Raw genomic sequence first — 23,971 nt, 5'->3', positions numbered from 1 at the left:
GAAGCCTTTCTTGGTTCTGTTGGTTCTGTTGCTCTCTGAAAGAAGGTTAAAAAGCATCAAATGCTCTTTTAACAAATATAAATTCACCTCTGTTAAGGCAATAAGGCTTTACAACACTACATTTTAGCAGGTTTTAAATTATAACGTTTAATACATGGGTCTTTCCTATGTTTTCTAGTACTATCTATAAAGTAATTATGAAGCATGCTGGATTGGGTTTTTTAATACTGTTTGTAAGAGATTTGTCTCTTTATGTGTTTGTTGTATCATGACATGCTACTATACCCTAATCTAATCCCCCCTGGTGGGATTAATAAAGTTGTTAAACTGTAAATTTAATGTTAGAATTTTTTTTATTACAGAAAATATCTGTAAATCTGGATAATGACAAAAAGGGAAAATTTTGTGAAAAAAAAAATACATAGACAATTACTCGTAAAATAATGTGTATTTTCACAGTGTATGTATGTAGAGATGTTAGATTGCTTGGTGTGGTGAGACATCTGCTGTGGTCTGATAAACACCTTTAAAAGGAACATTCCAAGTTTTAAACATCCTAAAAACAAATATGAAATTTAAAGTTTGGGAATTGACGTGTGGTAGACATAATATGAGATAAGAGATTATATAAATCTCTTCCCAACAGAAACACAAACATCATAGACGCCTCCACAATGTACATGTGCAATCGGGGTTTGATTTCTTTAATCAGGATTGACGACAATGAGCACGACAGGCTTTCCAAAATCAATTCTCAGCACTCAGAATATTCAGATTGACATGTTAGACGTCTTGAGCAGATGGATATATTGAAATTGATATGCTTTATTAGTAGCCTACGTATGATTTACGCAGCACAGGTCTGATTGAGGGTGGTCAGCAGCACAAATAAAGGGATTCTGCATGAGGGTAATGGATAAGAGAGATAACCTCAGGCTCTTACGCAAAACCCCTTCAAATGAATCAAAGGACAGTACACAAACATTACAAGAAAACAGCCGTGTGCTGAAATAATGCACAGTCATGAGTCTAGAGGAGAGCGCCTGTTTCACATGTTCAACACTGAATACGTTATGTTTTGCAGGATAATTTTATTGTAACTAAAGGATGTTAGATTTATCCTGATTATTGCTCATTCTTATTGTAAGAAACTAATGACACTAAATAAATATGAAGAGTTCAGATGCAAAAACTATTTGAAAAATGCCATTTGAGATGCTCTTCTACAATCAGCATTGTTCTCAGATCCCTGTGTAGTTTTAATACTTTTATAGTGACGAATAAAGTCTTTTTATTGCCTTTAATTGAAGTTTATTTATAGACTAATTTCAAGAGGATCAAGTGCTTATGATTGATCACAGCCGGTGCTGCATTATTCAGTTCATGATTCTCCAATCAGACGATTCCTAAGCCACTGTAAATACCCTCAGTTCCATATAACAGCCATCTTTGTTTTGAAGAATCCCCCCCCCTCCCCCTCCGCCTTACTCCTCCTCCTCCTTTCTTAAATGGGTGGCACAGTGGCCCAGTGGTTAGCACTTTTGCCTCACAACAAGAACGTCACAGGCTTTACCAAGCCAGTCGATGTTTCTGTGCGGAGTTTACACGTTCTCCCCATGCTCACGTGGGTTTCCCCCGGGTTCCTCCCACCGTCCAAAAACATGCCATTTAAGTTATTTGACTAATACAAATCATCACCATATGCATGCTCCTAGTCAGTAGTTCCCTTGTAAGAGCAATCACTATCTCTTCATTAGCTACAGCAGGGGAGTTCTCCAGATCTACCTGAGCTCAAACTCCCCTATCGCCTTGCAAATGAGAGGGAGCCCTGGGCTCGAGGATCTTATGAGCTCAGGGCTCTCTCCTGGGACAGCATGCCAAACAAGCTTTATAATCAATTATCAGCTAAGTGTGAACTCTTGAAAGTAAAATAACTGAACATGAACACAGGAGGCTGAAGGAAACGCTCATTGTCAATGGCCTTTAGAGGTTTCTGCATCTGAACTCTGCAGAATATCTCTCATATGGCGTCATTAATTTTTAAACGTTTTATATTTTTAGTTTTAGGTAAACAGCCTATTTTTAATAAAGCTAAGTCTGTCAAGGTTGACCTAAATTTAAAGAATGAAAAGTTTCATTTCTACTGTGTGTTGAGATTTGTAGGGACTTTAAGCAGTCTTGAGTGAAGTGAGGCGAGGCAGTGGCGCAGCAGGTAGTGCTGTCGCCTCACAGCAAGAAGGTCGCTGGTTCGCTGGTTCGAACCTCGGCTCAGTTGGCGTTTCTGTATGGAGTTTGCATGTTCTCCCTGCCTTTGCGTCGTTTTTCTCCGGTCCAAAGTCCAAAGACATGCAGTACAGGTGAATTCGGCTGGAAGGGCATCCACTGCGTAAAAGCGTGCTGGATAAGTTGGCGGTTCATTCCGCTGTGGCGACCCCGGATTAATAAAGGGACTAAGCCGACAAGAAAATGAATGAATGAATGAGTCAAGTAAATAAATTACTAACCAGATTAAGTTATTTAAAATAATTCAAACACAGTTGTATTGATGGTATGGTATTGTGTTGGGAAATCAGGAAATTTATTAATTATTTGCGTTTTGAACAGTGGTGTACTTTTACTTTCCCTTCAGTGCATTTTAAGTGCTGTATCGGTACTTTTACTCCACTAATTTCCTTCAACCTGCAGTCACTACTACATTTTGTCTTGCCTATGGGGATTAGACAAATCAACAGTCATGGAAAGAGTACTGAAAAATCATACTCCAGTAAAAGTACCATTACTTGCCTACAAATGTAGTGTGAGTAGAGTAAAGGTACCTGTTGTAAATATTACTCAGAGTAAAAAGTAAACCTTTCAAAACTACTCAAGAGTAGTGAGTATTATGCTGTTAAAAGTTGATGTGTTTACATGTAATTTGAGGATGTGTGTGTGTGTAAACGTAACATTCTGTAGTGCATCTAGTTATTGTCCAGCAGAAACGCAACATCATAAGACGTTAACATTAGGTTAGATTTAGGTTGTGATGTCAGGTGACCAAAACTAAATATCTAGCCAGCGTCTGAGGACAACAATATTTTGATGTACAATAATGACGTCAAATGACGTTGATATTTGGTCGATTGTAGGTTGTTAGAAAGTGACAAAAATCCAACGTCAAGTCAACATCTTAAACCAACATCATTTTGACGTCAGATACTGACATTTATTCATCAGTTATGGCAACCAAAATCCAACGTCTGATAGATGTCATAGTGGTAACGTCGACACAACGTCAAGCTGTGACATCATTAGACGTTGATATTTGGTTGGTTTTAGGTTGGACATTGAAGATTTACTTTGGCCTGACGTTGAGTTCGAAAGTCAACTTGATTTTCATTTCCAAATACCATCAGTGGTGAAAAGTAACTAATTACAAACACTCAAATTAATGTAATTGAGTAGTTTTTCCCTCAGGAATTGTAATTTGCTAAGTAGTTTTATAAATGTGTACTTTTACTCTCACTTGAGTAAATGTTTAGTGCAGTATCTGTACTTTTACTCCACTACTTTCCTTCAACCTGCAGTCACTACTTTATTTTGTCTTGTTTATGGGAATTAACTAAATCAGTCCTGTAACTCCTGTCAAATCCAAGCGGCAACCTCCCGCTCTACCTCAGGAAGCCAATACGGAAGTAACTAAAATTGCAATTCATCTGAAATTGCGCTAGTCCTGGCCGCTCCTGGCTCCAAAACAGAGCAAATTTCAATTGAGCCCACTGTTAGAATGGCCAACTTTACAGCAGAAAAAAGGTGTTTACAGCCTGGTACAAAAAAAGATTTAGGTTAATACAGCTAATATTATCCTTCATGACAACTGTGAGGGGGGTGAATTTTTTTTATAACTCATCCGTTTCCTTTATATTAAGTTATATTAAGTTTGCATAATTAAGGGCGTGGCCACTTGAGTGACAGCTAGGTCTCGCTGGTCGCGTCACGTCACCTTAGCTGAATCCTGCAGATTAGCCACTGAACTCGGCATATTTATCGTATTTCTGTGTTGTTTTATGTGGCTTTACACAGTCAACTGCCTTTTGGACTTGTTTCCTACAATTATTAGATGGCATGGCATGCTGAGTGCACTTAATTGTGCTCACAAACCATTCACGTGGCCTCCGTTTCCCATGTGAGTAAAGTTATATACTTATATACCATCTCTATACATGTATTTGTTTTATTTAAGATCATTTATCGTTTATATTTATATTTAGAGCTGTAATGCACTGCAGAATCTGTCAGATTGATTAGCTGTAGGCTCTAGAACAGTCATCTGAAGTGTTGTCATACAGTGTTATGCTGGAGTTCATTAATAGTCTTACATTAACTAACACAGACTATATCTGAAGTGTTTGGATGTAATTCGCGTTTTCCTCCTGTTAAGAAACGTCATAAGAACAATGTTTAGTGGCTCTGTGTATTACAGCAGTGTTTTTAAAAGTCTAAACACTTTATTGATATAGTGTACAGCCAAACACAAGTGGTCAGAATACAAACGAGTCACAAGTGATAAAGTATTAAGCGTTCTCCCAAAGTTAACCAGGTGTCTGAACCAGGTCCAAGCTAAATGCCAGCAGGTGTCTGTAGCTCCGCCCACTCTCCGCCTCTTTGCCCATGTTTGGTATCCCGCCATCGGTGTGATGACGCACAAACAAAATGGCGACGGTTGGCGGCGCCTACTTGTGGCTTCTTTTCCTCTCTTTAGAAAACTATGGGTGAAGTCACGGATACTACGTCCATATATTTTACAGTCTATGGTCAAATCACACATAGAGGGTAAATTGCATCATAATGAATTACTACAAGACATGTGCACTTTACATGGCAGCAAACTGTTTTTTTAGCATTAAAAGTGTCCAATAAGATGTTCAAAATCTTGACACGCCTTGACCCAGAGACTGTTTAGATCAGGGATGCCCAAACACAGTCCTGGAGGGCCGTATCCTGCAGATTTGAGCTCCAACTGGCCTCAACACACCTGCACAGATGTTTCTAGAAAGCCTAGAATGAGATTGATCAGCTAGCCCAGGTGCATCTGATTGGGGTTGAAACTAAACTTTGCAGGACACCAGCCCTCCAGGACCGAGTATGGGCACCCCTAGTTTAGATGTATGTCACTGGTGAGAAGATGATGGATGTGTACTGTATGATGACCGAAATGGCCTTAAACACCCAGCAGACACAAGATGTCAACATGCCGTCAGATTGAAATTGTACCCTAACGTCGTGAAGATGCTGCATTTTGTTTGGAAATGAAAATCAGGTTTACATCAGAACTCAACGTCAGCCCGATGTCAATGTCTATCGTCCAACCTAAAAGCAACCAAATATCAACGTCTAATGATGTCCCAGCTTGACGTTGTGTTGGTGTTACCACCATGATGTCTATCAGACGTTGGATTTTGGTTGCCATAACTGATGAATAAATGTCAGTATTTGACGTCAATATGATTTTGGTTTAAGATGTTGGCTCGTCATTGGTCACTTTCTAACAACCTAAAATCAACCAAATATCAACGTCATTTCACGTCATTATTGGACATCAAAATATTGTTGTCTTTAGGTGCTGGCTAGACATTGAATTTTGGTCACCTGACATCACAACCTAAATCTAACCTAATATTAACGTCTTATGACATTGTGTGTCTGCTGGACAATCACTAGATGCACTACAGAATGTTACGTTTACACACACATCCACAAATGACATGTAAATGCATCAACTTTTCATACTCACTACTCATTAATCTTGAGTAGTTTTGAAAGGGCTACTTTTTACTCTTACTTTGGGTAATGTTTACAACAGATGTTTTACTCTACTCGCACTACATTTTTAGGCAAGTAATGGTACTTTAACTGGAGTATGATTTTTCAGCCTGATCTCATGAGAAAACGTAAGTATTTTACGTTTTGCCAGTTTAGTGGCTAATTCGTACAAATTCGTACGAGTTCAGTCGTACGAAATGGTACGATTTTAAAAAGGAGGCGTGGCACCTAACCCCAACCCTAACCCCAACCGTCATTGCGGGATAAGCAAATCGTACTAAATTGTGCGAATAAGATCGTACGAATTCATACGAATTAGACACTAAATGAAAAAGTTACGAATTGCCGTGAGATTGTGTTGGATTTTTAGTCTTCATTGGTTTCGAAGTAACCTAACTAACACAACACTGAATAGTAACTACATTCTAATGATATCCAAAACAAATAATAATAAAGCATAATAATAAAATCTGTATATTTTCATGGTTTCTAGTGTGCTTCGGGGAAATATTACTTTAGGATTTCTGTTTATTATATGCCACTATAAAAGGCAAAACATTACTAGACCAACACAACTTCCATTATAACCAATACAAATTCTGTGATTGTTTTTCTTGCTTTCCTTCTTGTATTTCCACCTTTAGTTTCATTCATTGCGCAGTTATTAAAGCATCTTTATACTGTATATTTTATCAACCATGAAATACACTACCCTAGCTGCAAATTTAAATAAATTGCTGAAGAATTTAGTTCATTTCTACTATTTTACAGAAATCAGTAAACTAAATAAACTTGAAGTCTGAATTATTCGCCCCCCCCTGTATCCCCCCCCATTTCTATTTAACAGAGAGCAGATTTCCTCAACACATTTCTAATTATAATAGTTTAATAACTCTAATAACTGATTTGTTTTATCTTTGTCATGATGACAGTAAATAATATTTGACTAGACATTCAAGACACTTCTATATAGCTTAAAGTGACATTTAAAGGCTTAACTAGGGTAATTAGGGTAAAGTTACGGTAATTAGGCAAGTTATTGTATAACAGTGGTTTGTTCTGGAGACAATCCAAAACTAATATTGCTTAAAGGGGCTAATAATATTGACCTCAAAATGGCTTTAAAAATGTATCGCACAGGTGGCACTGTTTGGGGTTACTTCAGAGGATATAAAGTTGCCTTCCTCAAAGTGTACAGTCATTGCTTTTTCCACTTTATTGGCACGCAGGGCTATTTTGCTAAAATGGAAGGATCCTCCTCCTCCTACTCGTGCTCAGTGGATTAGAGAAATTATGTCTTGGTTTTATTTAGAAGAAATCAGCTTTTCATTAAGAGGGTCGGAGGGGAATTGTTTAAAGGTGTGGCAACCTTTTATTGATTTTGTGGAAAATCTCAAATAATTCTGTTTTGCTGTACATACAGTGTGTATGCTTATATGTTAGTAAAATTTATTGATTAAATGTTTTTTTAATTTTTTAATTTTTATGTATTATTTTTTTTATTATTTGTTTTTTATTTTCATTTATTGTTATTATTATTATAATTAGTATTATTTCTTTGTATTTGTATTTAAACCGACATGTACAATTGTGTATTTGTTAATTTTTGGCTAATGTTAGCGCTATCCTGCTGTTGGATTGGTCTGGGTTTGGGGTTTTGTATTGTTCTTTCCCATTTAAAAAATTAAGATAAAAATTAAAGAGCAATTTGACTTAAAAACTAATTTGATGTAAAAATAAATGTAAATTGACCAAATTAATGAAACAGAAATGTGTCTATTTAATATTATATAAAATATGTATCCAATTCAAAGAAATTTGTGGAAAATCTCAAATAATTAGATTTTGCTGTACATATAGTGTGTATGCTTATATGTTAGTAAAATTTATTGATTAAATGTTTTTTTTCTCATTTTTTTATGTATTATTTTATTTTATTATCATTTGTTTTTTATTTTCATTTATTATTATTATTATTATTTTATTATTATTATTATTATTATTATTTCTTTGTATTTGTATTTAAACCTACATGTACAATTGTGTATTTGTTAATTTTTGGCGCTAATGTTAGCGCTAACATTAACATTAAAAAACTAATTTGATGTAAAAAATAAATGTAAATTAACCAAATTAATGAAACAGAAATATGTTTATTTAATATTATATAAAATCTGTATTAAATTAAAAAAATTTATGTTTTAATTTGACATTTTTATTGCGATGAGAATGAAAATGACTTGAGAAACTTAACGTTTATATCTGTCTATAAAATACAAGCCACATATATTATAAGCTGTTTGAAATGTTTTCACACAAAACACAATGACATTTTAACCCAGTAAAGAGGGACGTGATGATCGTGCTCTAGTTTCATCTTTATTCACAGCAGCTGCCAACATCAAATCACTGATTAATACTTTAACCTGAACAAGAATAACCTCATTGATAACACAAACAACACACTGGCACAACCCATATGTTGTCCCCATTAGCTGTTTAATTTCACTTTCACTGCGTTAATCTAGGGTGCATATGTAGCCTATATATCCTTAAATATGAAAGTTGTATCAAATGTTAATATAAACCCCCTGAATCATGTTTGTGGCGTGTGTAAACACCGACATTCAGGACATGATGTCTTAGTCAAACAGGAGTTGCGCCAGAATGTACACAGTGATGAACCGAGGAGTCAGTCCGCGTCTCGCCATTGTCTTAATATGGTCTCTGTCTTAATATGGACAATCCATCCCGTGTGTCTTAATATGGGCCACCCGTCCGACACAGCCCAACAGCGCCACCTGGAGCAGAACACAGAAACTACAGTGGTGAAACACTGAGCACGAGCGCCATCCAGCGGCCACAAACACCACAACACCAGCGCCTCAGCTGCGAAAATCTTAAATATTTAAACCAAATGAGTTTAAAAAAAGGTGAGACGTAAACAATGTAAATGTAAAATGATCATTAATTTACTACACTCGTAAAATTAGCTTTTGCAGATAGTTTTATACACAATTCACGGCACGCTGTCTGCTTTGCTATGCGTTTCAGACGTCATCGCAACAGATGTAGACAAACAAATATTCACAAATAAGCAGATAACATATATATATATATATATATATATATATATATATATATATATATATATATATATATATATATATATATATATATATATATATATATATATATAGCACTACAAACATATATAAGGGTAATTATCATTAACATGTAGGTAAATAAAACAAATACGAATGAGCTTTACTACATTGGTCCACCCCCATATTGCTCTTGGTTGGTATGGGCCGGCTGAAGCGGGAGGTATAAATCGCTACCGCTTCCCTTTTCCAACTTTTTGCCAGTGACCGCAGAGAGGGAGGACACACGCAGTCATTTCAAAGGAATCTCGACCCAAACACGCATTTAAGAAACAGCGTGCTACGAAACTAGTAAGTGTGCTTTTCAAACAAAATACTACGATTGGCTAAATAAAACATTAAGTGAGTCGTGGAATAATACAGTAGAAAACTGAATTAAAACGCTGATTATGAGTTGGCTTTTAACGCTGTAACAAGAGAGACAGATCGATTCAAAGTAAACTATACGTCTTATTAATGATGAAAGACTGAAATAATAGTACAAGCTATACAAAATTAAATAGTAATAGTATTTGAGGTTAAGCTGGTTTTATATTCGCACATTCGTTCTCCATATTGTTTATCACGCTTATTATGAAAATTGAGAATATTAATGAATAGTCTAAACGCTTCTTCCTGGGTTGAGATGCAGGATGTAGCTAATTGCATGCTTTAATCAGTTTGTGTTGGTGTAGACTGACGAAAAAGTGTTTGAATGTGCCAACATGAAATCAACTTTACCCCAATAAAGCAGTAATATTGTAATCTAAAACAAACAATAATAAAATATATTATAAGGACACATCAAAATGAGCTATAAAGCCTCTCAGAACAGCCTCAGTGGATAATGGACTGATCTAATTGTTCATTTTTAGCCAGTTCTCTGTCTGGACGGTGATGTTGATGCTGTTCTCCCGGTCAGTCACTTGTACCATGGTCAATACCTGCCCAAACATCTCTCACTCTTCAGTGGAGTTCAGTGGTGAAGCTTCGATTGGTGAGTGACTGTAAGGCGGGGTCCAGTTCAGTTTCCCTCTGGATGGCTGATGTGTGTTCTAGAGATGTGATGATGAGAATGATAATAGCTTCTACATTTGTATTCAATCTTACTTCACAACAATTTAAAAAAGACAAATATTATCATTAATTGACTTGAATTTTAAAACAAATCTGGTTTTATTGAGTTTGCTCTATATTGATAAATAGGTGAACAGTTAAGTTTAAATGTGCATTACAATTAGTTTGTGGTTGAGATTGGAAAAGAAAATACCCATTTAGTTTTCTTTTAGCCAAGAGAATACATGTTAGTAAACGTCAAATAACAAAAAAGTGACTAAGTTAGAAAAAGATTGAGGGCAGATCATAATAGTTTAATTTACATATGAGGTGAAAGTCATTCTGTGGCTGTTTAAGTCTACTTGAATCATCTTTGCTATAATAAATCCTTCGACAGACTTTTTAACCTCATTTTCTTTTACTTTTGCAGGGTTTCCACTGGATCTTTAGACCTGACAAAGTCTTAAAACCAAGTTATGTACCAAGTATTACATTTTACTGAGGTAGAGTTGGTTTTATATCCGCACATTAGATTTGTGACAACTTGTGACATGCTCTCTACATTGTTTACCATGGTACTTTGAACACTCAGTCTGAAATCACACGTAAGCATGACTTCAAAGCAACATTAGCACCATGTAGTTGACTGTGAACAATGCTGTTGTACTGTGATTGGCTGCTAATTTGATTTCACTATTTGGCATTTGCAAAGAAATCCTTTTCTAAAATTATATTATTGAGGAGAAAGTCTGAATGTGTGAATATTAAACCAACTTTACTATTATGCCCCAAGTCTAGGTGAAACAAAAAAGGCATAATAAACGATGAAAAAACAAATGTGTTGGGGTGGTGGATTTCCCAAACAAAACAAAACTTAAAGCAAAAAAAAAATTCCCTTCGGTCGACAACCAAACTCACACACTCAGTTGAGAGCATATATGAATAGATTAATTATAGAAAAATGTGGTTAATATAAATGAGCATCTCTTCAGGGTGACCACAGGCCAAAATAACAAACAAAAGAATCTACAAAGTAAATGCACTAAATTACCTATTACTATTTAAAGAAAAATACAAAAAGCTTACCTTACTCCTTAAACATAAACAAAGTCAAAAGTAATCAAATAAATAGGCAGGCCACCCCTACACGCTCAAACTCTCAAAAATATTTTAACGTATGATGAACATCAGTACAATATTGGTTGTTGGTTGTCGGCCGGAGGGGTGAGGGAAACCCAGGAGCTCCACTCCAAACACCGTACGCAGCAGAAATGAGCTCCCCGAACTCTGCCGGAAGCTCCCTTATATACAGGCTTTTGAGACCAGCAGCCAATCAGAACAGGGAATCACGCCGGTATGGGAGCCTATGAGACAACAGAAAAACAAGAAGGCGGGACAAAAGAAAAAGACAGAGAACAATCCGCAATAATAAATAAATAAACTCCAGTCGTAACGTTTACCTAAACTTAAATTTTCTGTCCCTATAACTGTATAACGTGTTTCATTTTTGTGGTGTCTTTTATTTTTCTAGTCTAAATGAGACCGACATAATAAAACGTCTTTCTTAGTTGTCTTGTGTTCATTTCATTCTTAATTGTTTTTGAAAATCCTACATTTGACTTTAAGGTTTATCATCATGTAATTGTCACATTTGTTTTCATTTATGATGTTGTTTAAGTGTCATTTTATATGGTTTATAGTCACTTGTTTTTCTTCCCCAACACTGTTAAAGGCAGAAAAGAACCCAAAGGATTTGTGTCTTATATGTGTAGCAACCTTAACGACTTGAATGGGGTGGAAGTGTCATCTTCAAAACTTAAATGGGAGAAAGATTTAAAATGCTTTTTTGATCAAGATACTTGGGAACATATCTGTAAAAGTGCCTTAACATTTTCATTTAATAGTAGACATAGATTAATACAGTTTAATATCTTACACAGGGTATATTATACACCTGAACGATTGCACAAGATGAGTGATTCATATTCAGAATGTTGCTCTAGATGCAAGATTGAGGTTGGTACATTATTTCATATGTTTTGGACATGTTCCAAACTTTAAACCTAACGGAGAAATATAATACAAACTATAATAACTAAAATTGCCAATGTTAACCTTTTACCTGATCCAAGATTTATGTTACTGGGGGATGAATCAGTTCGATCAAAGGAAAAATTTATGTTTAATTAAAATGGCTCTGATTGCAGCAAAGAAATGTATTGCTATACATTGGAAATCAGTAGAACCACCAAGTCATACTGTATGGCTTAAGCAAGTGGCTCAAACTCGCTCATTTTAAGGCAGGGACATGTTGTTGTGTGCATTAAAAGTGTTTTTGCTTGCAGTGTCTCTCTTTATTTGCCTACAAGTGCACAACATTACACGACTGTCACTTTAGTGTTATTCATTATGCACCATTCGCACATCATGACTTCAGATGAAGTCCTACATACCTTTATAGTTATTTATCCAATCTATTTAAAAGGTTTTCAGTTAAGGTAAAAACTTCACACACCTGTCAGTTTGAATATTTTGAGCTTTTTGGATATTTGTAAAGGTAATTTTTCTTTCAGTCAATGAACAAAGAAAACCTTCAAAATAAAGTGTTTGTCATGTCGCACGTAATGTGTGTCCGTAAATTTATTTTATTTACAGGCTGTTTTCTCAATTATTGTTTTCTCTAGCATGTATTCAATAATTTTCCTTTGGCCAGAGCGGAATGAACCGACAACTATTCCAGCATATGTTTTACACAGCGAATGCCCTTCCAGCCGCAACCCAGTACTGGTAAACACCCATACACTAATTCATACACACACTCATGCACTATGGCACTAATTTAGTTTATTGAATTCCCCTATAGCGCATGTGTTTAGACTGTGGGGGAAACCGACGCCAACACAGGGAGACCATGCAAACTCCACACAGAAACGCCAACTGATTCAGCCAGGACTCAAACCAGTGACCTTCTTGCTGTTAAGCCGCAGTGCTAACCACTGATTTTCTCTTGCACCGAGTCATAAATCTACATTTCAGCAGCTCTTCCAGGCACCAAACTAGCTCTATTCTGAAGGTTTTTATAGAGGAATATGATCCTAAATCATTTGTTAATTATATAATATAATTATTATTAAGATTTTATTCTGCAAAAATAAGATTTTGATTGTGGATGTTCACAACATTTTCTAAAGGAAAGATAAATTCCCAAAATCTATAAAAAAAAATCGCTTTACTCTAATGCACGGGTGTCAAACGCAGTTCCTGGAGAGCTGCCAACCTACAGAGTTTAGTTCCAATGCTGCTCCAACACACTCAAGCTGCGGTCACACTAGAGTTTGTTCATGCGAAATTCTGTAGTACGGCGCTGCAAGAAGGGGCGGGATTAAACCAAGATGATTAAACATTTTAAAAAAGCAAGAGAGAGGTCATGTTTTGATCATCGATTAATCTCACAGTCAAGTGATGCGATTTCACAGGTCAGAGTTCACCAAGCTTGAACTTTCCAACGCAGTGATTTGCGAAACGTGACGCATGAACTTGCATTTCCAGACTGATGCAGGCCCGGATTGGCTAATCGGGAGAATTCCCGGTGGGCCGGTGCGTTTTTTGGCCGTGAGGGCTGGTGTCCCTAGCTCCAGAATCTGTTGCTCTCAGCAGTCACACTTTTTAAATTAATTTATTTATTTACTTGACCACAGTCGTCTTATTCATTATTTTACCGCAGCTCTGCTCTTTTTATATATAACCAGCCTGCAGGTTAATAATGGTATAAGTCACCTTTCACTGTACAACCTTTGTGGTCCAGTGGTTAGCACGTTAAGATTACAACGTCGCCGACCCGCGTTTGATCCTTGTCTGAGTATGTTAGTATTTTCATTTTTATTGTTGAGACATATAATACTGTTAGGGTTGTTGAATATTTAAAGTTCTAAAGCAGCTGTTTTCTCAAAAAAAGACGTGATAGTGTCATTAGAAACTGATTTGGAAATGACCTTATTTTAATATAGTCAGTCGTGAACTGAGGTGGGCCGGTCTAAGGCTTAAAACTCCAGGGCTGAAAAGGAGTCCCACTCCGGCCCTGGACTGATGCATTCACGTGCGTATGAATGGAAGTCTATGGGGAGAAGGTGCAGTTTTTTATGTATTTATTTCTGACTTTTATGACAAATTAGTAGAAAAAGAAGACAAAACAAAATCATATTTCAGAAAGTATAGATAGTATCAACTTAAGCACCTACAATGAGAAAAAACAAGCAAAATAAAAACATACCAACAAATAAAAAGGTAAATAATAATGTGGCTTAATAAAAACTACAATCTGAAGCACACAATACACTCTACTTTGCATTTAGGAAAGAAAAAAAACATCTATTTGCTGGAACAAGGTCTGTAGTTGACAATAAAACATGTTCTTGGATATATTTCCTAAATGGGTCCCAAATTTTATTAAACTGGTTAGATGAACCTCTAGACCAGAAGTGTCAAACTCAATTCCAGGAGGGCCAAAGCCCTGCACAGTTTAGTTCCAACCCTGCTCCAACACACTTACCTGTAGGTTTCAAACAAGCCTGAAGGACTCAATTAGTTTGATCAGGTGTGTTTAATTAGGGTTGGAAATAAACAACACAATCTCACGGCAATTCGTAACTTTTTGATTTAGTGGCTAATTCGTACAAATTCGTACAATCTAATTCGTACATTTTAATACGATTTGCGTATCCCCCAATGACAGTTGGGTTTAGGGGTGGGATTAGGTGCCACGCCTCCTTTTTAAAATCGTACATTTTCTTACGACTGAACTCGTACGAATTCGTACGAATTAGCCACTAAACTGCCAAAACGTAAAATACTTCAGTTTTCTCGTGAGATCAGGCTGAAATAAACTGTGCAGTTCCCTTTTGGAACTGAGTTTGACACCTGTGCTCTAGACAGTCAAATTTTTTCCAACTTAACAAAGACGAGGACATCACGGATCCACCGTGTTGGGGTTGGAGGTTTCTGATCCTTCCACTTAAGCAATATTAGTCGTTTGGCCAGGAGCACAATAAAAGCTATGCAATCAGACTATATTTTTGTAAGATTATATGACGTAGGTGAAATTCCAAAAATGGCAATCAGTGGGCAAGGGGAGATGGATATACCCAAAAAAACAGATATAGTTTTAAAAACGGTGTCCCAAAAGTAATTAAGCTTTACACAAGACCAACACATATGTGCATGAGTGGCTGGGGTGGAATAACAACGATTACAGGCATGGGCGTGGTAGTGGGGGGGAAAAGTGGACCTGACTACCCAGGGCCCCGTCTAGGGAGAGGGCCCTTTGAAATCCCACCAATTTTTTATTTTTTATTTTTAATTTGCCCCTCCAATTGATGTCAATGTCATTATTTCAAAATATATTGATAACACCCCCCCCCCCCAACCCCCAAACCTCCCCCCGAAATGGTTTAGTCTGCCCATAGACGGCAGCAGGCGGCAAACAAATAACGCAGTGAGTCTAGAGCCTGATCATGCAGCGCAAAAAGCCCAAATCGGGCTTTCAAAAAAAGAAAGACAGGAAGGAAAAGAAAGGAGGCAGAATGAGGGGAAGCAGCTGATGACTGCTTTCTCTTCAAAAGGTGAACTGAGTTTGCTTGTTATGAAACTACATCTAATTAAAGTTAACAAAGTCAACTCCAGACAGCTGATGCTAATGCAGGGCTCGAAATTGCGACCATTTTGGTCGCATATAATGCTGATTTGTGTACAGTCATTACTAGGGAAACCGTAATATTTCAGCGCTCCTAAAGCGCCCCCTTGTGACAGAATGAATTTTTATTTCCAATAAATTTTTTCAGCTGTTTATGGTCAAATTATTGCAATTATCGATCCATGTGTAAATGTAAAAGAAGTTAATGTGCCTTTTAAAAATCTAAACAATTAAGTAATACTAATATAAGAAATTATATACTTGATTTATCCCTTTTAATGGTATAAAGGTTGAAATGCCATTGTATTAGATATTTTGTGTCTGTATATGTCTGCAAGATGTCTGTTAAAGATCTCTTGATCTGGAAAGCACCTGCTGTATACAAACGTCTGGCAGACGTCTGTATGATGTCAGTTTTACCCACATTCTGAATCGCAAACATCTTAAAGATGTCTAATAGAAGTCTATTTCACATCTGATAGGAAACGTCTTGTAGATGTCTTGCCGATGTGAATGCAGACGTCAAATAGACATCTCCGAGATGTACGTGTGCTAATCAAAATCGGCCATTAAGAATCAAGATCGGCGCATAACTAAAAAGAAAATGGGTGCTCCTACATTTTTTGGGATGCTCCTAACTTTTTGAAGTTGGGAGCACCAGTGCTACCAAGTAAAAAAGTTAATTTCGAGCCCTGTAATGTATGTATGCTAATGTTAAATCTTTAGCTTAGTTTGTCAACCAGGCTGCTTGTTGCTGTAAGTAAATTATGGGCCAGGCCAGCTAACGTCAGGTTGCAAACATTAACCAGTTTCAGAAACAACCAGTGGTTCCGACACACCAGCAGTAGCAGCACTGGCCAGTCCTGGCTGCTCTTCTGGAGAAAAAATAAATGTTTTTAAATCAAAACTTGCATCAGTAACATGGATCAAAATGTCAGTACACAAACCCGATGTAGCCTATGGTTTAAAGGTATTTGAGCACAAGTAGGCCAAATGCATCAATTTGGTGGTGAATGAAAGAACCAGTCATTATTATAATCTGATTTGATTATAGATTAAAACACAATTTGTGCATGTTTATATTCAAATAATTACAAAAAAATGTGTAGGGGGCCCACTGATATTGAGAGGGTACAGGGCCCAGAATTTGGTGCTACGCCCCTGATTACAGGCCGGATCAATATGCTGAAAGTGCTTTGAGAGCTTTAGGTTCGTCCAGTGTACACAACGCACAATTTTGCACTGCAGAAGTCCATGTCTTGCACAGACAGACGACTTGTGAATTCTGTGTAAAGCTGATTCCCAATCCTCATCTGAAATTGTGATTCCCATATTGTCTTCCCACACAGATTTTAATTGGGAATGGGATGTATCAGTTGGTGCCATAATTTTGGGAAGGTGCAGTTTGACTGCAGCTTTACCTGTACGTTTCTAACAAGCCTGAAGGACATCTGTGTGTCAATAAACATGACTTTTTAATTTTGAACCCAAGTTCAACGAAAGTTTAGATTTTTGTGCTGGAAATGTATTAGTGCTGGTGTTGTTGCTGTTTATTCAATTCTTTGTTGATCTATGTTTTTTGTATGTTTAAGTAATTATTTTGATCAAGTAATATTGTTAAATTAATTAGATTTTTTTGTTGCTACTTTATTTTGATAGTGGCAAACAAAAAAACACTTATTATTATTATTATTATTTTTAAATAAATAGAGAATTGTACTTCTAAGTTGCGTGTCCTTTTTATGGTGATAACCCCTCCAGAGCCGAGCCTTAAAAAGATGGGGTTTATAACACCTTGAACAATTGGACTATGAGTAAATGATGGCAGAATTTAGACTTGAGGTGAACTATTTCTATAAAAACCTGAATTTTAGCTGGAGTTGATGTGTGTTCTCTGGTCCCCCTCGAGAGGTTTGAGTTGAGCTCTGGTCTGAGACTTTGTGGCGTTTGATGTAGTTGATGGCCTCCACACGGCTCTGGATATCCACAGTCCAAACAGAGCTCCTGCTGTTCTTTACCACTGCGTCGTGACCCAAACACGCTCCACCGTCCTCCATCACATCCACAGTTAAGTATGCTGCTGCCACCTTGGAGCTGCTTAGAGCTGAAACTACCGGCCGTTTCCTCTGCACTCTGCACATCTGCCTGATGGAGGAGACACATGCAGCAAACACACTGGAACTGGCTGATATCATGATAGAGCTGAACAATACATGGTTTGAACATCGATATTGCAACGTCTGCTCCCGCAATTGTCATATCACAGGATCAGCCTGTTTATTAAAGATTAAGCCCTGAAATTTATAACGTTACAAAATGTTTTATTCCAAATAAATGCTACGATGTTTACCAACTATTATTTTTTTTCATTATTCTAATCGTCATGAGATGTAAAACGCATCACCGACCACAAAAATATAAAGCAGGACAATAATAATTAGAAGAATCATCATCAAAATAATAGAGAATTCAATCCTCATATAAGAATAATTGATTTCTTTTATTATTATTTAAATCAGTTTTATGTAGTGTAGCAGTATAACCCATACAATATTTAAGCTTAAAAGGGGATACATTTTTTACTGCCAATCATTTCACTTTTTAATACAATATAGAAAGGAAGAAAACACAATGTAAAAATTAAATTAACAAGGTAAATAATAGCAATAATGATAAAAATAATATTTTAAACAATATTATTAACAAAATTTACACAAATTTTGGGACGTTTAAATATACACTTAATAGTCAAACTCAATATTAAATAGTGTAAAATCTTTGTTTTTAGACTGAAAACAGTTTTTAGACTGTTTTTTTTTGTGTATATAGTTAATCTTACATATTCAGTCCATTTGGTCCAGATATTTCAGAATACATTTATTTGAAGGTGAAAGGAAAATAAGAATAATTAATTTCTGTAGGATTATGTGACACTGAAGATTGGACCCTTTTTTTTAGCAAGAAAAGCCAAAATTATATAGGTTTAATAATATTGTATATATATTTATTTTTATTTTTTATTTTTAATTAACAAGGTAAATAATTGCAATGATAAAAATAATATTTTAAACAACATTATTAACAAAACTTACACAATGTAGGGAGGGTTAAATATACACCTAATTGTCAAACTCAATATTAAATAATGTAAAATCTTTGCTTTTAGACTGAAAAAAAAAGACTGAGAGAAAGCTTACTGGCTATGCGAACCTTGTAAATTAAAACAATCTATCACAGTAGCAATTATTTAGTATTATTTTTATATAGTAATAATATTTATAATTCTTTACATTTATACAGCGCTTTTTCTGGGAACTCAAAGTGCTTTACACAATGGGGGGGATCTCCTCATCCATCACCAGTGTTCAGCATCCACCTGAATGATGCAACGGCAGCCATTTTGTGCCAGACCGCACACCACACACCAGCTGATTGGTGGAGAGGAGACAGAGTGATGAAGCCAATTATGATATGGGGAGGGTTAGGAGGCCATGATGGCCAGTGGGCAGATTTGGCCAGGATACCAGGGTTAAACACCTAAGCTGCGTCCCAAATCGCATACTTATGCACAATTCTATTGTATTCTTTAATTACCCGGATGATGCACTCATTCAGCCGCTAAAATGAAGTGTGTAATGATGGACACTTCACACACTCAACGACCGCAGGTTTGCTTACGTAGCGGAAGGGGCGGAGCTATCGGACGCACATGTTAAATAACTTTATTTATTTTGGATGATGAAAGCAAAATTCTCCTACGAGAGTGATTATAGCGCCTCCTGATGGTGAATGCAGCAATACTCAAGGCAGGTTTTATTTGATAGTTTGGTCATTTATTTCAATAATTTGGCAACCGTCAAACGTCATCAGGGAAACGGTTTGAATTTCCGCTTAGTAAAAAAACATTAGTGTGCCATTTGGGACAACACTACATACATGTACTATCCTGTTGAGTGTGTAAGTGCATAAGTACATAGTGCATGAGTGCATAGTGTATAGTGTGCCATTTGGGACGCAGCTCTATTCTTTTTCGAAGGACATCCTGGGATTTTTAACAACCACAGAGAGTCAGGACCTCGGTTAAACGTCACATCCGAAAGGCGGCGCTTACTGAGCAGTATAGAGTCCCCGTCACTATACTGGGGCATTAGGACCCACTCAGACCGCAAGTTGAGCGCCCCTTGCAGGCCTCACTAACACCACTTCCGGCAGCAACCTAGCTTTCCCATGTGGTCTCCCATCCAGCTACTGACCAGGCGCAGCCCTGCTTAGCTTTAGTGGGCGACCATGTGAGAGCTGCAGAGAGCTAGCTGCCGACAAATATATTAAGTATTATTATTTTTTTGTGTATAGAGTTAATCTTACATATTCAGTCCATTTGGTCCAGATATTTCAGAATACATTTATTTGAAGGTGGAAGGAAAATATGAGTAATTAATTTCTGTAGGATCATGTGACACTGAAGATTGGAAAGTTTTTTTTTAGCAAGAAAAGCCAAAATTCTATAGGTTTAATAATATTGTATATATTTTTAATCTTATGTCAAAATCACTAGAATATTATGGAAAAAAACATGTGCCATGAAGACATTTTTTCAAATCCCCTACTAAACTATGTCAAAACTTAACTTTTGATAAGCAATACATGCGATCCCTAGAACTTAATTTGGACGTCTTTAAACTTTCAAAGATTTATCCCAGCTAATCCTATTCCATCCCTAAACTATCCTATCTTACTCTATCAAAGCATACATCAAAGAAAAGTTACTTATTCAGCTTTTTAAATATCAACACATCTTAAAAAATAAAACTTTAACTGGCTTTGGGGTGAATGCTGAAAAATAGAAGTGAATTGAAACTACTCATTTAGAAAGTTTTAATGCATGAAGGTGTTTTTCAGCCCCGATAAACTTCCAGTGAACAACTAATGTGACTGTCGTCAACTTCATGAGGTTGCTTTTACAACCTTAATAATGTAATTCAATCAAAATATATTTTATTTAATAAGTATAAGAATTAATTTGATTGTTAAAGCATAAAATGAGATGAAAGAACGTCTGGAGCAGCAGCTGAGCGCTAAATCCCCATTAAAAATACTGTGGTAAAATAAGTGCTCCCATTTTAAAGATATGGCATAAAAATAATAATAAAACATTTTATATATATATATATATATATATATATATATATGAGCAATATCACACACTCGTAGCAGTGCAATATGGCTGTATATCGTCAGTGGTGGGAGGCGTGCGTTAGTGCCCCCACCAGTGCTGATATACAGCCATATTGCACTGCTACGAGTGTGATATTGCGTTTATACAACAGTTTGACGGCATAATTGTGTATATAAAAACAAAATCAAACATGGAGAGTCTCAAAAACCCTTTTGTATGAGGAACTACTTTCTTCCGCGTTGGATTCAAACTAAGCTGACAGTTAAACAGCTGAGCGTGCATCTTTTAAACTTCAGATCTGTAATGTCTGCTTTTTGCTGGCTGTATGTGGGCGGAGTAATACACAAAGGGTAAAGAGGCTTTACGGGTGCTGATATTACTTAAATATATCACGATTAATATCACAATATATCAGATTCAAGAACCAGACAGAACTGTTGTGTATATATATATATATATAATTTACTTATTCAGTTGAAATATGGCGAGTTTATAAGTTTACTGGAAGCACTTGAGCTGGCTTATTCAAAATTAAAAGTTCACAATATCCTCCAATAAACTTACAAGAACTCAAAGGTTATTAAAATGTTAAAAATTATAGTAAATAACACTGACACTGAAAGACATCAAGAGGATTGTACTTACTGCATTGCAGTATGGGTAATACAATCGCCTTACAGCAAGAAGGTCACTGGTTCGAGCCATGCTCCGGTTTCTCCCACAGTCCAAACACACCAGCTATAGGTGAATGTAGTGTATGTGTGTGAAAGAGTGTGTATGGGTGTTGCCCAGAATTGGATTGCAGCTGGAAGGGCGTCCGCTGCGTAAAACATTTGCTGGATAAGTTGGCGGTTTATCCCTTAATAATAAAGGGACTAAAAAAAAAAAGAAAAGAAATGAATGAATAAATCTCCTCCTGTTTCCCTTCTAAATAAACAACAGTTGTCGACGAAACATCTGAGTCATGAGCAGAGCTGAAGTAGGGCCATATGGGAACACTGCAACACTGGGAAAAAATGAGACAAAGATTAACACACCTATTGTTTCATTCAGTCTTTTGGGGTAAAATTGGTTTTATATGCACACATTGGGACTTTCTCCTTAATAATATTCATTCATTCATTTTCTTGTCGGCTTAATCCCTTTATTAATCCAGGGTCGCCACAGCAGAATGAACCGCCAATTTATCCAGCAAGTTTTTATGCAGCGGATGCCCTTCCAGCCGCAACCCATCTCTGGGAAACATCCACACACACACACTCATACACTATGGACAACTTAGCCTACCCAATTCACCTGTACCGCATGTCTTTGGACTGTGGGGGAAACCAGAGCACCCGGAGGAAACCCACGCGAAGGCAGGGAGAACATGCAAACTCCACACAGAAACGCCAACTGAGCCGAGGTTCGAACCAGCGACCTTCTTGCTGTGAGGCGACAGCACTACCTACTGCACCACTGCCTCGCCTCCTTAATAATATAATTTCACAAAAGTATTATTTGCAAACTACATAAGGAAATCCTATTAACATTGTTTACAGGCAAATAAATAGTGCTAATGTTGTTTTAAAGTCATATCAATATGTTATTTCAGACCGAGTATTTACCATGGTAAACAATGTAGGGAGCATGTCACAAGTTGTCAATGAACGAATGTACAAATATAAAACCAACTTTACCTCAATCTATCAGCAGTTATAGGGGTAAATTGGTTTTATATTTGCACATTATGACTTTCTCTTTAATAATATAAGGTTATTTCAGAAAAGTATTGCTGGCAAATTCTAAACATTAGCAGCACATGGGTATCAAAGTAGAACATTGTCTACAGTCAAACAGAGCGTGCTAATGTTGTTTTGAAGTAACACTTGCACAAATTTTCCGACCGAATATTCAAAGTAGCGTGATAAACACTATAGAGACCGTGTCACACGTTGTTACTGATCAAAACTGAACAAATGTGCGAAAACAAATCCAACTTCACCTCAATATTCCGCCTTTCTGGTCCCGTTGGTACGAAAATCTGTTAGCGTTATCTTACATAAACTAACAAAAATTAGAAAACAAACACTAGAGTTTAGTTTCATTTATTTACCCTTGCGGTAAACTCCAAACACCTTTAGCGCAGGTGCTTTCTTGGACGTCCGCTTCTGATTGGCTCACTGTGAGTTCGCATGCTCAAGAATCTTGTCAGTGATTGGTGAATATGATCATCAGGGGCCTGTTTCAGAAAGGAGGTTAACTGAAAACTCAGAGTATTTTAACCCTGAAATGAGAGAAACTCTGGGTTTTCCGTTTCAAAATGGCAGGTTTGTTAAACTCGAGAAAGCAGGGTAAGTCAAGCCTGTTTCTGAAAGAGAGTTAACTTTAACTCAGAGTCAGTTACTGTGGTAACTTACTCTGTGAATCTAACCTGGTCAGAAGCAGGTTTTATTCTCTAAACTCTGAGTTTCTGTCGGTCTCCTCCCCTTTTTTAAAGATGAAGCGGTATTTCTCGCCTTAGTCTTACGTTTCCACCCACCTATTTTAATGCTCATTTTGGATACGTGCATAAAAACGATTGATAGAAATGTCATGATGCACATAACTTTTTAAAATATGCATAAAAACACGCATAACTGAGTAGGATAAACTTTTATTCGATAGAAAATGTGTGCATAAACTACGATGGAAACACTTTTACTGAACAAATTACAGTATGTTCATTAAAAAAAAGATCATGATCATATGATAATGAAAATGTGTGTAAATGAACAAACCAGCAGGCTGAGCACACTGTAACATGTCTTAAATATTGTTTTAGTCATTCTAAAATGCCTTTACTGTTTCAGTATTATTGTATATTATTAATTACCTCCGAGCGTCTGGTGCATGTCAAGAGTCTCCGCGTCTCATGGCTTCAGACGCCCCCACGTGTTCATTGTGTTTCAGCATTGTCTTCTGACATCGAGGCGCAAGTACATTAATTAGGCTAAATAAAGAATTAATTGACGCAGCTTCTTCTACCACAGTAAATTCTGTTTTTACTGTTGATATTTGGTGCCAGTTTAATCAGGAAGTGACCATTTTTTTCTCTTTGACTCGTTGGATGGAATTTTATTCGCATCT

The 23,971-nt window shown here is 36.5% G+C and overlaps 1 protein-coding gene and 2 long non-coding RNA genes across 6 annotated transcripts in view; 2 read left to right on the top strand and 1 right to left on the bottom strand.

Annotated features, from left to right (window-relative positions):
* LOC147845431 (uncharacterized) overlaps positions 1–11,567 on the bottom strand; it is a 65,852-nt gene extending 54,285 nt beyond the window's left edge. Inside the window, exons 1-2 of the long non-coding RNA XR_015480362.1 lie at positions 11,459–11,567; positions 9,603–10,776 (exon numbers count right to left, since the gene is read on the bottom strand). This is a non-coding gene — a long non-coding RNA (uncharacterized LOC147845431). The remainder of the gene's footprint in view (positions 1–9,602; positions 10,777–11,458) is intronic.
* myh9b (myosin, heavy chain 9b, non-muscle) overlaps positions 1–23,971 on the top strand; it is a 798,697-nt gene that overhangs the window by 131,446 nt on the left and 643,280 nt on the right. The gene's annotated exons all lie outside the window — the stretch shown is intronic.
* Positions 9,158–11,565, top strand: LOC137490094 (uncharacterized). The gene is made up of 3 exons (XR_015480330.1): positions 9,158–9,254; positions 9,818–9,939; positions 10,429–11,565. It is a non-coding gene; the product is annotated as an uncharacterized LOC137490094 (long non-coding RNA).

This window comes from Danio rerio, chromosome 3, assembly GCF_052040795.2.
Source record: "Danio rerio strain M-AB ecotype USA chromosome 3, GRCz13ab, whole genome shotgun sequence".
Classification (NCBI taxonomy): domain Eukaryota; kingdom Metazoa; phylum Chordata; class Actinopteri; order Cypriniformes; family Danionidae; genus Danio; species Danio rerio.
The sequence above is the reverse complement of the archived record's forward strand: the minus strand, read 5'-3'. Positions and strand labels throughout refer to the sequence as shown.